Source organism: Cajanus cajan, chromosome 1, assembly GCF_000230855.2.
Source record: "Cajanus cajan strain Asha chromosome 1, NIPB_CcT2T_4, whole genome shotgun sequence".
Classification (NCBI taxonomy): domain Eukaryota; kingdom Viridiplantae; phylum Streptophyta; class Magnoliopsida; order Fabales; family Fabaceae; genus Cajanus; species Cajanus cajan.
The window spans coordinates 75,889,459-75,906,032 of record NC_138517.1 but is presented as its reverse complement, the minus strand read 5'-3'; the positions used below and the strand labels follow the sequence as shown (position 1 = coordinate 75,906,032).

The 16,574-nt window shown below is 36.4% G+C and overlaps 1 pseudogene across 2 annotated transcripts; it reads left to right on the top strand.

Moving 5' to 3' along the window:
• Positions 1 to 3,993: 3,993 nt before the first annotated feature.
• On the top strand, positions 3,994 to 16,295 carry LOC109812904 (CBL-interacting serine/threonine-protein kinase 4 pseudogene; annotated as a pseudogene). 2 transcript variants are annotated; one of them, XR_014428728.1, is made up of 4 exons: positions 4,007 to 4,885; positions 4,963 to 5,059; positions 5,270 to 5,955; positions 6,711 to 16,295. The product of XR_014428728.1 is annotated as a CBL-interacting serine/threonine-protein kinase 4 pseudogene, transcript variant X2 (transcript). The 2 variants fall into 2 exon arrangements; XR_002240959.3 differs by lacking the exon at positions 6,711 to 16,295 and having other exon boundaries at positions 3,994 to 4,885; positions 5,270 to 6,227.
• Positions 16,296 to 16,574: the final 279 nt, after the last annotated feature.

Genomic DNA, 16,574 nt, shown 5'->3' with positions numbered 1-16,574 from the left:
TATTTTGAGTCAGTTCTTAAAACTTCATTTTAAGTCTCAAAATAATTTTCCAATGTTTAACTCATCATCATCTACTCCCTACTTGATTCTAGACAAGATTTGCTCAATGCACAAAGCACACACAGACACAAATATAACAATTCATTCATAACAATTTGCTTCCTAAGCTCTATTACATAGCTATACTTCAAGGTATTTTTCTTGACTCTTCCTTGACTTTGTTTTTGTGTTCAATGTTGTTGTTGTACACTTGTTGTCTCCAAGTTGTTGTGATCATCAAAACTCTTAAAGTCTTCAGCTCCCCTAAGCTCAACAGATCCTAGTATTAAATTGAATAAAAATATTGGTGAAATTGTCTCTCCTCTTAAATATTCTCAAATTATTGGTTCCTTGTTGCATTTGTCTAATTTCTCAAGATCGGACATTGCATATGTTGTTGGTAGGTTAGGAAGACATACTCATAATCCTGATCATTCACATTGGCTTGCTCTAGAAAGGTTATTTAGATATCTCAAAGGAACTATTAATTATGGCATTTACTATGCATGTTATCCTGCTGTAATTGAAGGTTTTTGTGATGCAAATTGGATTTTTGACTCTGATGAAACTAAATCTACCCGTGGTTATGTCTTTATTTTAGCTGGAGGTGCAATAGCTTGGAAATCTGCAAAACAAACTATTATTTCTCGTTCTACTATGGAAGCTGAAATAATTGCCTTAGATACTGCTAGTAGTGAGGCTGAATTTCTAAAAAATTTATTATATGCCTTGCCATTATTAAATAAACCTATACCTCCAATATCAATGCATTGTGATGGTCAAGTTGCCATTGCGAAAGTTACTAGCAAAAACTTTAATGAAAAAAGAAGGCATTTGAGAATAAGACACAAATCTATTAGAAATTTGATAACTCATGGTATTATTTATGTTGATTTTATCAGGTATGAAAATAATCTTGTGGATCCACTCACAAAAGGGTTGACGCGTCAACGGGTACTTGAATCGTCAAGGGGAATGGGACTAAAGTCCATCAACTAGTTGCAACAATATGGACACCCATCTCCACATAAATGACGATCCCATATATGGAGTTTGTGACACCCTCTACCCCAACATATATATATATATATATATATATATATATATATATAATAATAATAATAATAATAATAATAATAAATAAATAAAAAAGAAATATCTTATTGGATAAAAAAAATATTTAAAATTGAAACGACAATTCCAATAATCATGAGAGTAGAGAATTCACATCCATGTACTTAATTCAAATAGCAAATAAAATTACAAAGAATAAAAATTGAATTTTCCAAAATATATACTTTAATAAATCATAAACAATATCATATTCTAATTCTATGTCCCGATGTCACATGTCCTATCAGAGCAAAATCCCACATAGAAGCCTAAGCTCCATCGCCCACATCCTTATCCTCATGTTGATAATAACCTATATGACAGTTAGAGAAAACAACACAAGAGAAAAGGGAGTGAGAAACATCTCACTCTGGCTCATAGTGTAGAAATACACACCGGATAGCCAAACACAAACGAGACAGATATAACATAGATATATTAACAACAACATTACATCTCATTCATCCCAGACATAAAGGTATTAATTTATCATATAACATTAAAAATGCATATGTATGGACACAAACTACATATTATCATGCATGTGGCGCCAGTAAAACATCACATGGCATATTGCCGCTAGCAATACACGAAGAGTAGTCTAGGAGTACATGCCGGGTCACACCCTCTGCGCATTCTCACTAGAAGGACATACTACCAGAGTCTCGTCGGGATAGCTAAGCCGTGCAAGATACATCCCATGCACACAATGAGTGAGATTGAGACTTCCAAACCGAGCTATCCCCAAGGACTAATTCCCAAAGCTTTTACACTAGGGGGCCTTCTCTGGCGGTGTATTCCATATCGTACCCCTAAAAACATTTTTGCACATGATGCATGTCAATCAAGACTCTATGCATTCTCATATAACATTGTCATGTCTCATTATCATATCACATCATCTCATTATATCATCATATTACATTACCACATCTTCATATCTCATGTCTCAATCACATTTCACATTACATCATCATATCACATTATCACATTATCTTATCATATTCACATAACCTCCACAGAGCACTTTAATTTATATCAAAACTCGTCTATTTGTAAAATTAAATACATATTTTTACATCTCATCAAACAAGGAATATAACAGAACAATCAGAAATCAAAACAGAAAATATTCATATTTTACCTATTTCTCATAGGGTTTCCCGCAGGAACCCATAGAGCACTCTAAATCATATCAAAACATATTTATTCTCAAAATTAATCACATATTTACACATTACATTCAACAAGGAATACAATAGAGCAATCAGATAGCAAAACAGAAAACATTCATATTTTGCTTGTTTCTCATAGGGTTCTCTCAAGAACCCACAAAGATCTCATATCATACAATTATTTACATATAAGAAGAGCAATAGAAGAAACATATATAATTGGGAAAAACCCCTCATACATGAGCATACAACAAACATAGGATTAAGGGACAATCCCACTACCCAACATATATTCCCACACCTAGAGCAAGATTTCTCACTCCCCCTTACCTCGATAAGTAGGAGCCGAATCTTGTTGGTCGCCCCTTCTAGGTTCCCCTTCGTCTTCAGAGAGAAAGGAGGAAAAAGATTAGAAAATGAAAAAAATGAGTTTTAGAGAGTGTAAAACGCTCTATTTATAGGCATCAGGCCGCGGCCAAAACGGCCTGTTCCGAATCTGGAACGGCCTGTTTTGAGCCCGTAGAACACGTACAAAAGCCTCTCCAAGAACGGCCCGTTCCAAAACCAGAACGGTCCATTTTGGGGTTTTCGGAACGGCCCGTTTCAAGGTGGAACAACCTGTTCTGAGTCAATATTTTGTTCTATAAAACCACATTCAGAACGGCCCGTTCCCAAAGTGGAACAGCCTATTCTAGGTTGAAATTTTACCTAGGCATGCTCGAGTTGGAACGGTCCGTTCCCAAAGTGGAACGGCCCGTTCTGGGACTATGAAAATCCAGAATTATTAATTAATAAATTATATATATATATATATATATATATATATATATATATATATATATATATATCAAATGAAAATAAAATATCAATACAATTTAAATATGATTTTTTTCAAATAATAATTATAACAAAATATCATAATTAATAATATTATACAAAATAATTTTCATAAATGATTATTATTAAAAACCTTTAAAAATTCAATCAAACCCATTTAATTAATCAAAATAATTATAAGGAAATAATCTTCATAGATATAAAAATAAATAATAATTATTCGTAGTATTATTAGAAAAATTCGGGGTGTTACAAAGTTTAATGGGTAATAACGAAATTGTTTATTAACTAAGTACACCATCGTAAATTGCAAAATTATTGCATGCTCCATTCCTATGGCGAGGTGTACTCTAAAGTAAACTGTGACAGTAATAAGGTTGAGGTATTCAAATATTTATATTTATTGTGTTAAAATTAAAAATACCTATTAATGGACCCAATGACAATTGTTGTAGGGGTGGGTGTCAGAGACCACCCTTGGAAGGGTTCACCTAGTGAGTGTGGTGGTGGGGCCGCTACTGTGAGATATGGGCAATCTCTAAATGACACTCACGAAACAAGATACATGCGCAAGGCCGTAATGCGCTCCACTGATTAGAACTCAAATGAACACCTTTATTATACGTGTTATGTTCTAAAATTTGATTAAAGGCACTACTAGAAAAACACTATTCCACGTCACCATATTTACATCGGTTCCCTACAAAATGATGTAAAAAATGTGCGGTGGCAATTTTGTAAATAACTTGAATAAATAAGAATATTTACATAGTTATTCTAAAAAATGATGTAAATATAAACAATTCTACCTTAGTTATATGAGTGACCAATGTAGAAATGAAAATAGTGAGCTATTCTACATAAGGTTTTGTGTTGACCGATGTAGAAGGTTGACTAAATTCTTCCCCGCCCCCGCGACCACTCAGTAGATGCGCGCTCACCCTCTGACTCAAACGCACACTCTCGAACGCTCGCACACTCTCAAACCTAAAACGCTCTATACAGTCGGAAAGTACCAGTTCACGTGCTTCCTTGGCCGCGAGAACTTCGCCATGGTCTACCAGGCACACTCGCTGCTCGACAGCGCCACGGTCGCGGTAAAAGCCATTGATAAGTCCAAGACGGTCGACGCCTCCATGGAGCCCCGCATCGTGCGCGAGATTGATGCCATGCGCCGCCTCCAGCACCACCTTAACATCCTCAAAATCCCCGAAGTCCTTGCCACCAAGACCAAGATCTACCTCATCGTGGACTTCGCCGGCGGCGGCGAGCTCTTCTCCAAGCTCTCCCGTAGCGGTCGCCTCTCGGAGTCCCTTGCGCGCCGCTACGCAGCTCGTCTCCACGCTCCGCTTCTGCCACCACCACGGTTATAAGTTGGGGATGAACGCTTTTGACATAATCTCCATGTCCTCGGGGTTGGACTTGCGGGGGCTGTTCGAAATGACGTTGGATAAGGGGAGGCGGTGGGAGAAACGGTTCACTTTCGATAAGAGTGTGGAGGCCGTCGAGACGAAGGTGAAGGAGGTTGGCTTGAATTTGGGGTTTAGGGTTGAGGTTGGGAAGAACGGTGCAATTGGGTTGGGATGGGATACTATCGTCCGATTTTCTTCCTATAGTGAAATTATAGGGGAGGGGTTCTTTGCTGACTTTGATCAAGTTGCTGATGATAAGAGCCGCCACTTCTCTTAGTGTGCACAGAGGCTAGCTGAGCTGGGTTTTAAGTAAGCGTAGTTGTCACTTAATTTTGTTTCCAATTCTTGTTAATTATGCTGATTTTCTGAATCTCCTTTCCAACCAGATATGGTGATATGCCAACCCACAATTTGCTATGGAGGGAATGTGAGAAATCATTAGACAATGTTGCTGCACGTTTGGCTGTGATCCCACTAGTCCAGGTAACACCCACCCCTTCAATCTTCCTTGCAAATAGATGTTACCATTTGGTGAAAAACTGCTCAGTAAATATGATAATGTGGTTGTTTTCTTGAGACTGTTTATCTTTTTCCAGCTTATGTGTATCAATTATAGGATATGTGATAAGTAGAATGACTCGTACTAATCTAGTAATAAAAATCATTTTCCTGACTGGATATCAATTTCTTCAGGGCATAATTCTGTTGAAACTGAAGCAAATTGTAGGATAAATGATTTTCCACATGGCTCTGCAACTCTCATGGAGATGGATATTATGGCTGGATTTGAGGGAAAAATCTTTGGTGCATTTTGTTTGCATTTACTGAGGTCCTCGCAAGATACATCTGATACTATTATGGTCCCTATTGAAGCTGAAGTAGATAGTCATTCTACCTATGATATGGCTGGTATATTTATTTCAACAACTCTTGAGGGTCTAGCTACATGTGATGGTGGTGAAACTGCTATCACTATCTCTCTAAGAAATGATTCCCCATATGTTTCAAGTTTTGTTAAAGTCTTTGAAGTTTCTGACAAAGAGCTTTTCCATTTCAAGTACTAAGAAGGTTTGCTACTTTTCCCCGGTACTGTTACGCAAGTTGGCATTATTTACTGTAGTCATCTACACTTGGATTTACATGACTTTGCTCCTAAAGTCTCCAGCTTGCGAGAGAACTGCAAACTACTGATTCTTACTAATGACTCAACTAGTCCCTTGATTGAGATACCATATGAGGACGTATTATATATTTGTTTTGAACATCAAAGGCTAAGGCATTCATCTGTTAAAGTAGAAGGCAAGTCCAAACATGCTGAATTTGACAATATGAGAGCAGGGTATATGGCCAGAAGCATGCAATTAAGACCAAACATCAAGGTAAGTTGATTCAGCCCTTGCTGTCTGTATTCTATTTGAACACAAATGTTGATGAGCTGTTTTTAATTAATAACTCAACATTGAGACTACTGAGTAATAAATACCGTCTTTTATTTTTGTAGTCATTCATTTTTTCTTTTAAGAATGGGGTATTTCAACTAAATCAATTTTGTAAGTGCGTTGGAACTTGGAAGTATGCACTTTTGATAATTATTATTGGCTATGCTTACAATGTTACATGATTATGCATGAAAATCAATTGTCTGCATTAACTATGTATGTCTTTTCATTATTAACTATGTATTATAGGTTTCTATTCTAAAATTTCAATTGGCCTATGTTTTCCTGACTGCCGTTAATTTTTAATTTTAATGGTGTTTCCAATACAAAAACCATGATCCATGCTGTGCTACACAATGAAAAGGTCATGAACAATTTTATTGAAATTTGCAACTCCTTTTGTTCAGCATTTTAGATAAATAGTTATGGTCCATTCCGTAGCATAAAATTTGTAGATCAGGAGGAATTGTTTTGGGTAAATTCATGTAAATGTAATTGGTTGATGTGGCCGGTGATTGGGATATTGTAAATTCAAAGGTGGTTGGAAACTCTTAGTTTACATTGCATCCATTTCAGTCTTATAAGCTTATATATGCATATATGCTAGCTGAAGTGGGGAAGGTTTCAGATTCATTGAAGTAAGTTCATATAACATTATTTTAATTGCGATAATTCTTTTTATATGGTCTCTGTAGACACTCAATTTCGTCCGGGGGCATACAAACAACAAGATAGGACATTAGAGGGCCCAAAATTCCAAATCAACTATTTTTAGTGGCCCGGAACGGGCCGTTCCAGAATTGAAACGGGCCATTCTCGAATTGGAACGGGCCGTTTCGAGGCTTCTAAAAGCCCTAAAAATTATAGGTTGGAACGGGCCATTCTAGACCAGAACAGGTCGTTCCAAACCCATCAAATGGCCTAAAATTTGTACCCCAGAACGGGCTGTTCTGAAATCAGAACGGGCCGTTCTGGTTTCCCGGAACGGGCCGTTCTAGGGTGCAAAAGTATTACGTAACGTTCGGATCTGGAACGGGCCGTTCTGAATCCAGAACGGGCCGTTCCGGCCCACGTCTTATGCCTATAAATAAGAAATCTTGGGCACAGTTCAGAGGGTCTCCAAAAATTTCGTCCAGACTCCTTAGGAGCTTGAAATTTCTCTCTCTTTCTCTCTTTTGTATTTCTTGAGATTTTGTGAGGCATTGTAGTGTGAAAGGTTGTCATAAAGCACTTAAATTTCCATATTTGAAGATTAATAGAGCTCGTTCAAGGGGTATTTCAGCTAAGTTTCTTCTCTCTCTTTTATTTCTTGTTTTTTATAAATATAAACAATAATAAAAGCAATCATGTAGACATTTTAGGGTCAATTGTATAATTTAAATTTCAAGCATGTAAATAGTTATTAATAAAAGGGGATTTAATATTATTATTGTTTATAATGCTAACTTCCACATAGGGTATCGATTGATGGCGTTGTAGGGGTTCTTAATACCTTTCCTACACGTAATCAACCTCCGAACCCAATTCTGGTTATCAAGGCCATTATTGAATTTTAAAAAAATCTTTTCTTTTTCCAATGTTTTGAGTAAAACATTAGTGGCGACTCCAAGAACTTATTTTCAAAACCATTAATTAAGGATTAGTCTGGTGTCCGGGCATTCCTTAATTGATGGGATCTTTAAAAGGATGTTTAAACCATTAGTCGCAATATCAGAAATTTTCGGGTTGTGATAGATGGCGACTCCACTGGGGACGTTTTAAGAGGGTCAGGCCCATTTAATTGATGAAGTGAATAAAATAAAAATAATAATTTAAATATTTTTTCCCTTTACTTTGTTTGCTTTATTTGTTTGGCTTTAATATCTGTTTGCCTGTTTAAATTCTGCATCTTTTTGAATAAAAAAATTGTACACAAACCTTTGCACACAACAGTTCCCCCTACACCCGGGGGCATGAGAGTATTAAACATAGGGAGTGGTTGATGTACGACCGGCCCAAGTTTGGCCTTGGAGCCTGCGAGCCTTGTCGGAAATCACACTTAAGGTGATAACCGGTTACTCTAGCCCGAAATATGCGACAGACCTTAGAGTTTGCCAGGTGATGGCGACAGAGATACTGGGTCTCCCTATAATGGGGGCACCTTGGGGGCCTTAAGACCAGTGAGATTAGAACTGTCCTATACAATGCACTTTTCTTGCAGGCATCACAGACCAAAGATTTAAACGTGATTGTTCGCGGGTGTACATTTGTTTGAGCATATGTGTGTTGCATTTGTTTGTGTTTATTTATTTCAAATGGATAAGAATTACAAACGAATAGATATTAATAAAAAAATATGATAAAAAATTTAACTCCCTTCTATATACCCAAACCTCAAAACATCATATAGGATAGTTTATTTAAATAAAAAAAACAAATAAAAAATATAGCAAAAAAATCATGCATCATAACTCTTAGCCAAAAAACATGATAAAATTTAGGTAGAAAATAAATATCATGCATCCCTTAGGATAGTACATTAGCATATATTCATTAGAAATGGAAGGCACATATAATAGTATGCAACGAATGTTCTCTAAACAAAAATCAATGAGAATGATACCCGTTGAATTTCTCATATGTTTTTGCATCCTATTTTATGTTTCATATAGATAACACGCCTTCCTTGTAAATAATAAATAAGAATAAAAAAGGGAAATCTAATTTGTGCGTGTTACCCGGATAATGGAAATTACTGTAATCAAATGCGAACCTGACACATCAAATCGGGAAACACATATCCGTAATTGGGGGCATCACACGCCCAAATCGATGATTCAAACAGCGAGACTTTCCCATGACGAAATGACAATTGCCGGGATAGGAGGAATGATCAAGAATGGACGAATCCTTGCTTCTAGGGAATTACAAGACAAAATCCAATTGAGGAATAAAGACATTGTGCGACAAAAACTCGCTAGGATGAAAACCCGTAAAGGGCATCCTAGGCAAAAATTAGGGTAAAGAAATAAGAATCAAAATCTCGATAGGTTACGTCCTATGCAAAAGTTAGGGATATATAAAAATGTCTATCTGAGTTGAAATCGAAAGGTGGCTCGAGTATTCCCTTCGAAAGTAAGAATTCATAAAGATTTCACTCCTAGTTCGAAACACCGACGTCCAAGCAAGTGGAACGGTTTTTTGAAATTATCAAATCATCCATGACTTTCTAGGGGGTAACCTTCGTCTATCTCTCTGTGTATGAATCACGAACTCGGGGCATGCTCGGGCCTTCGAGCTTTGTTAAAGGGGCACGTGTAAATTGAAAGTACTGTTTTAAATGTTATAACACTCTTTTGTTTCTCTTCTCCCTCTAAATATCCACTCTAGGCCTCATCCATCAACCCTTAACAAACAAAATGTATTTGCAACAAAGATGTTACTCAATAATAGCATGGAAAGGATAACAAAGGAACAATCAGGAATTCAAACATGACTAGGATTTGATAAAATAAAGACATCTCATACCTCATGAGTGCTGCAAAAAAATGAAGGCCCAGCAGGAAACCCACTAAGGGGGCTGCGCAAAAGTTAGGGCAAGATCTGCTAGGCAACCCACAAGTAAAAATGGGTAACCTAGGCAAAATAAAAGATCAAAAGAAAAATGTCCGCTAGGGAACACATCTCAAGTAACCTAGGCAAAAGTTAGGACGTCAAAGCAGCGACCTGAGTTGAAAACCGAAAGGCGGCTCGACGGATCATCTAAACAAAGCATAACCCCAAGTCATCACTCCACCTTCCAAAAAGGCTAAAACACAATGATAGCTTCCTTGTAGCAAATACGTTTTGTTTGATAACCCTAAACACTAAAGCCTACCTTGGCCAACCCTTCTTCTAAAAAACCCTTTTTGAAAAATCCCTTCTAACAACCCTTTTGAAAAAACAAAATAATAATATAACATTCCTTCCTTCTTTTCTCTTGACCCTTATGGCATTAAAATGGTACTGAAAAGATACATGGAAAATGCACAGTGAATACTCACAGAGGGAAGGCTGAGATGTCCTCAAACAGAGGTTAGAGACGCTTGACCACACATCGACTGGATAGTTAAGGAACCACTGAAGCTTGGGCTCAAAAGAACATATCCCGACAGTAATCAAGATTGGCATGGATAGAAAGAAATCGTCAACATTAACCTTAATGCGTACAGGTTAATTTCCCGACATAAAAAAAATCAATTGCATCTTTAGGAACAAACACATGAGCATAAAATGCATCGCATGCATATGAGTTAGGGGCATATGGAAGGGCGTTACACAAAATAAATAAATAAATAAATAAAAGAATCATTCCTGTCTTGCATTTTCTTTGCATCCATGCACCCATGCATGCTACTTGCTACGGGTCAGAAGAAGTCATCAAGACAAAGCACTCGTAAAATCTCAATAGCCAACCATGAGCCAAGTAGTGGCAAACGGCAACCTCAAGTGATTCTGTGTGCCCACTAAGCAAAGACATATCAACAGTGGAATAGAACAGAATCGACCAAATAAGCAAACCCATAAGCAGAAAGAGGCCATCGCGCTTCGCTTCTCAACCAAATGAAGGATGATCCATGAAAATGCCAAGACCAGGAATGTTTTCCTACCAAAGCCAGGAGTGGCTTCCAAAATAATACTCATCAATGAAGATTGAGCAAATAACATCATCATGGGATGGGATTCTTCCACCAATGATGACAACAAAAGATCAAACAGAAAAAGGCAAGCTTCATACATGTTGAAAAAGCCGAAGCATTTAGAAAAATAGCAAAAAAAAGAAAGCTTCAAACATGAAAAAGCCGAAGCTAAACAAATATAAAATTCAGAAAAAAAAACCTATTACAAGCAGACGCCTGGAGAGGCATCATAATACTCACATTGACAAGAACAACAACAAACGTGTCCTGCCCATCCACCTAGGGGCAGTCTTTCATTCCACAACCATCCATCAACAATCAAACAATCAATCATCAAAAGGACTCAACATTGCGCCTGGAGAGACATCACAATACTCACATGGCAGGGGCAACACTAGAATCTCTGTCAACCATCTACTCTTTTGCCCACCAGCACAAGGGCACCACTTACCAACAATCCTCGTCAAGGGGCAATCACATCATCAGCACCGATAGATGGCCTGGAGAGGCTATGAAAATACTACGGCCTGCAGAGGCTACGAAAATACTACGACCTCCAGAGGCTACGAAAATACTACGACCTGCAGAGGCTACGAAAATACTACGGCCTGAAGAGGCTACAAAAATACTACGGCCTGCAGAGGCTACGAAAATACTACGGCCTGCAGAGGCTACGAAAATACTACAACATCAAAGAGGGTTACCTACCTTTAGAGTGGGCCGGCTGAAGCCCTAAATATCAGTCCAGCTTGGAGAGGCTGAGCTCAGAATATACTCCCTCTTTAACAAGCTACAAATAAAGGAACACACTATCATGAAGCAAGCAGAAGCAGTAGGAAGCATCTACATCAAGACAAGAAGCCTAGATGTTTCGGTTTACCATCCTTATCACCCGACGGAGCATATAAACCAACACTCAATTGCTCTTAGGGACAAGGATACAGGTAAACACCATCTACCCGAAGGAAACGGTGTGGGGGCATCTACATTATTGCTGAAGTAAAGGAGAAGATTTGGACATAGCAAGCGACATAGGGCATTCACATGGATCTTGAAGCCTAGATGTTTCGGTTCACCATCCTTGACACCTAATAGAGCATACAATCCAACACTCAGTTGCTCCATGGGGCAAGGATATAGGGAACACTGTCTACCTAAAGGAAACAACGTGAAGGTATCTATTGTCAAAACAAGAGTGAAGATCCGAATTTTCACCTCACTATTACAAGAGAGACAATGGAGCTTCTACTCGAAGACTAAAGATCAAGTGTACAGTTTGTCAACCTTGTTACCCAATAGAGTACGCAATCAATGTTCAACTGCTCTAAAGGGTGAGGATACGAGCAAATACACTTGTCCAAGGGAAGCAACGTAGAAGCATCAACACAGAGATGAGAAGAAGACCCGGACGAAATGTCTACGTCTTTACTTGCCTTTGGAAAAGCAACACAGCTATTCCAAAGGACAAGTAAAGAGGGGCAGTTGTAGACACCTAATTTCGTCTGGGGGCATACAAACAACAAGATAGGACATCAGAGGGCCCAAAATTCCAAATCAACTATTTTTAGTGGCCCAGAACGGGCCGTTCCAGAATTGAAACGGGCCGTTCCCAAGTCCGGAACGGGCCGTTCTCGAATTGGAACGGGCCGTTTCGAGGCTTCTAAAAGGCCTAAAAATTATAGGTTGGAACGGGCCGTTCTAGACCAGAACAGGCCGTTCCAAACCCATCAAATGGCCTAAAATTTGTACCTAGAACGGGCTGTTCTGAAATCAGAACGGGCCATTCTGGTTTCCCGGAACGGGCCGTTCTGATTTCAGAACGGGCCGTTCTGATTTCAGAACGGGCCGTTCTAGGGTGCAAAAGTATTACGTAACGTTCGAATCCGGAACGGGCCGTTCTGAATCCAGAACGGGCCGTTCTGGCCCACGTATGATGCCTATAAATAAGAAATCTTGGGCACAGTTCAGAGGGTCTCCAAAAATTTCGTCCGGACTCCTTAGGAGCTTGAAATTTCTCTCTCTTTCTCTCTTTTGTATTTCTTGAGATTTTGTGAGGCATTGTAGTGTGAAAGGTTGTCACAAAGCACCTAAATTTCCATATTTGAAGATTAATAGAGCTCGTTCAAGAGGTATTTCAACTAATTTTCTTCTCTCTATTTTATTTCTTGTTTTTTTATAAATTTTGTTTATAATAAAATCAATCATGTAGACATTTTAAGGTCAATTGTATAATTTAAATTTCAAGCATGTAAATAGTTATTAATAAAAGGGGATTTAATATTTATATTATTATTGTTGATAATGCTAACTTCATCATAGGGTACCGATTGAGGGCGTTGTAGGGGTTCTTAATACCTTCCCTACATGTAATCGACCCTCGAACCCAATTCTGGTTATCAAGGCCATTATTGACTTTTAAAAAAACCTTTTCTTTTTCCAATGTTTTGAGTAAAACATTGGTGGCGACTCCAAGAACCTATTTTCAAAACCATTAATTAAGGATTAGTCTAGTGTCCGGGTATTCCTTAATTGATGAGATCTTTAAAAGGATGTTTAAACCATTAGTCGCAAGATCAGAAATTTTTGGGTTGCGACAGTCTCTTATCTTATTGCTGTTATTTGATTTCAGGTACTGTCAAGCACTATTGAAATCCTTGAAAACTGGTCGTGCTCTAGTAGTAATCAGAAATAATCAAAAAATAAGCATAATTTTTTTTAAAAAAATGCAATCTACATGGGTTCTCAAGAAAATCAATGTAGATTTAAGCATAAATCTTCATCGGTTCTCTGGACAACCGATGTACATTTAAGAATAAATCTACATCGGTTCTCTGGAGAATCGATGTAAAAATGTATACATTTTCTACGTTGCTCTATTTTACATTAGTTTTAGAACCGATGTAGATGCCTTTAGAGAACCGATGTAGAATATGCATCTTGTAGTAGTGAGGGATATAACTCAAGACAATTATGTCTCCATATTCTCTCAAATGGAAGTTCATATGCACTAAGTATAAAGCTCAAACCCGGAAGGTTCCTTATACTGAAAATATAATATATCATGCTCCATTAAAATATTTAAGTTTATATATATATATATATCATTTTTTTATATTTAAATTTTAAATTAGTGAGGGATTGTTAAAAAATTATCTTATAATTTAAAATTTAAGTTAAATATTTAATTTAATTAATCTTTGCTTTTATTTAATATTTGTATGTTAAAAAAAACAAAAACAAAAACTGTTATGGTTTTCTTTACTTTGGCCAAGTCTCCAATTTTCTAATTGGTTAGAGTGCACAACGTACACTTTCTTTGTTGTTACCAAAAGGCATGCAAAAGAGTGGTGCACATCCGCACAACGTACACGTTTTTGCTGTTACTGAAAAGCATGCAAAAGAGGGGTGCACATCCTTTATCTCTAATATTATGCTTATATAGACATTGGTATGTGTTTATGGTGGAATTTGTTTATGGATTCTTTTTATTCGAACTAGCACGACAAACGTTTCAATTTAGGTATATTTTGTTTTGACTTTTGAGGAACAAGAGAACATAAGATTAATAATTACTTGTTTCTAAATATTCATCAATAATTAACAAGTAATGATTTTCATGCACATAGCATATGAACAGAATGAACAATACATATATTTACAATTAATACAGATCATGATTCACTTGCATAGAATTACAATTGAAATGCTGAAGCATAATTATGCAACTAAACTACGTGATTAACAAAAAGGAAACTACACTAATCCTAATTCTAAAAAGAGAAAAGAAAAGTCGCCGAGAAGTAGTCATACCCAAAAACAATTCCTTCCACGAAAGCCATATGCGCAAGCGGAGAGTGCTTGAGAATTTAGTTCTAGTATGAGTTTTCCGACCCCTGTAAATTACTATGCCTTGCATATTTATAGAGCTAATCGAGGGTAGTTAATTGTGTACGTGCGAGTTATTGGAAAATAACCGCCATTACGCTCTCTTTACGTGGTCTAGCATATAACTTCTCGTAACCGTTCATCCACTTATATTATCTTTTTGATTCGCTTGTCAATAACCGCTTTGGTTTAACTACTCAATCATTTTAGGAAACCTCTAGTAGCCTCCTTCACCTATTTTTCGAGCATTTCTCTGTTCGATTTGATTCGAACAATTATATTTGATCACATCTCAAGCGCAAACAAATAAGGCTCCTGATACGATCCTGGTGTTTGGCCTTTATCTTCCTTTCGAGTAGTTTCATAAATATAGCCAATTTGTTTCTTCTGGTTTTCGAGTAGCCCTAACCGTACGTAAAAATAAAATATAGAAAAATACATACACAACAAGTTCATTTTTTTATCTCTCCCTCAATATTATTTCTACTACAAAATTATAATTTTGGAGCGGTGTTCTTTGGTTCGGGAATCTTTTGCTGCACTCGAACGGTCTAACGGGTTGACGTATCTTGGGAGAGGAGCGCACTATAAGACTCTAAATTATCAGTGCAGTGGGGGCGTTTTCTCTCTAAGGATAGCGCTCTGCGTGCTTCAACTTAGGCTATTCTAAACCTATTATTTAATATTCTATGTTGCTCTTTGTGTTTAATTAGTTGTTACTGATTGTTTTGCTTTTAATTTTATAGTATTCATTGTGTTGTTGATATTGGTTTTATTGATAAATCTAAAATTTAATTTTTCTTGTGCTCTATTAAATTTATTTTTCTAACAGTTCGTGCACCAGAAAAAGAAACCAAACCAAATCGATTGTTTTGAATCGATTTAGTAGAGTATATTTAAAATTGACTAAATGTTTAACTGATTTTAAAAATACTCTTCTAAATCGATTAAAAATCAACTAATTTTAATATTTATGCATATTATAAAGGACATACATTTTATTAATTATTTTTTAATGAATTTTTATATCCTTGAATGTAAATTTTTTTTTCTTATATCTTCTATAATTTTTAATATTTATCTATGTATAATTATTAGAGGTACGAAGTGTCTCGGCCCCTCTAACACTCTATAAAATCAGTTTAAAAAAACCAATTTTAATATATCTTACTAAATTTGTTAAAAAAAATTAATTTTAAAAATGTAGATATAATTTCAAAAATGTTATTGCACCACATTTATTAAATTGGTTACATTACAACCAATTTGATTATCCCAACATTGAAGACATTTTTTTTCCTAGTGATTCAGTTTAAAATGAGTTTTTCGATGAATTTTTTTTTATCTGAAAATTATTTTACATTTTCCTAAATTATTCATTTTCATGGATAAGTCTTTCACAATTATCTAAGAATTTGACATTTTGTCTCTATCGATGTCTTTGTCTTGACTTTTTATCTAAAAATTTGACTTTTTGTCTCTGTCAACATAAATTTATTTTGACATTTTGGTAGTCTTCAAGAAAGTTTTGTTGGCTTTGGTTGTGTCTTCATAAAAACACTATGCAATAAACATTCCCAGAGGTCGTGTGTTCAACTTTTTTGTTTACATACATAAAAATACCTTAATAAATAATTACTATATCAAATAAATATTACAATTTTTAAAAAAAATCTAAAAACATCGTCCTAAGCAATGTATAAGTTTACAAATCTGTCTCTCTCCACCACTGTAATTTACACTTTTCATATAGTTTAAAGAAGATGTTTTACATCGATAATTGAAGCGTTAAAAGTTTTAGCACATAAAAAGTGAAGACATACTTTCTACATCCATAACTTGCAAAATCGATGTAAAATATCTGACCGAAACGTCACTGAAACCCTCCTTGTGGTCCGATGGGTGATCCTGCAAGATGCCACCACGTTGGAGTATGAATAAAGAACCATTATTGCTTCTCCTTATTTTATTCTCACGATCTACGAAAGCATTCACCGAGCCTTGACAAAGTGAATC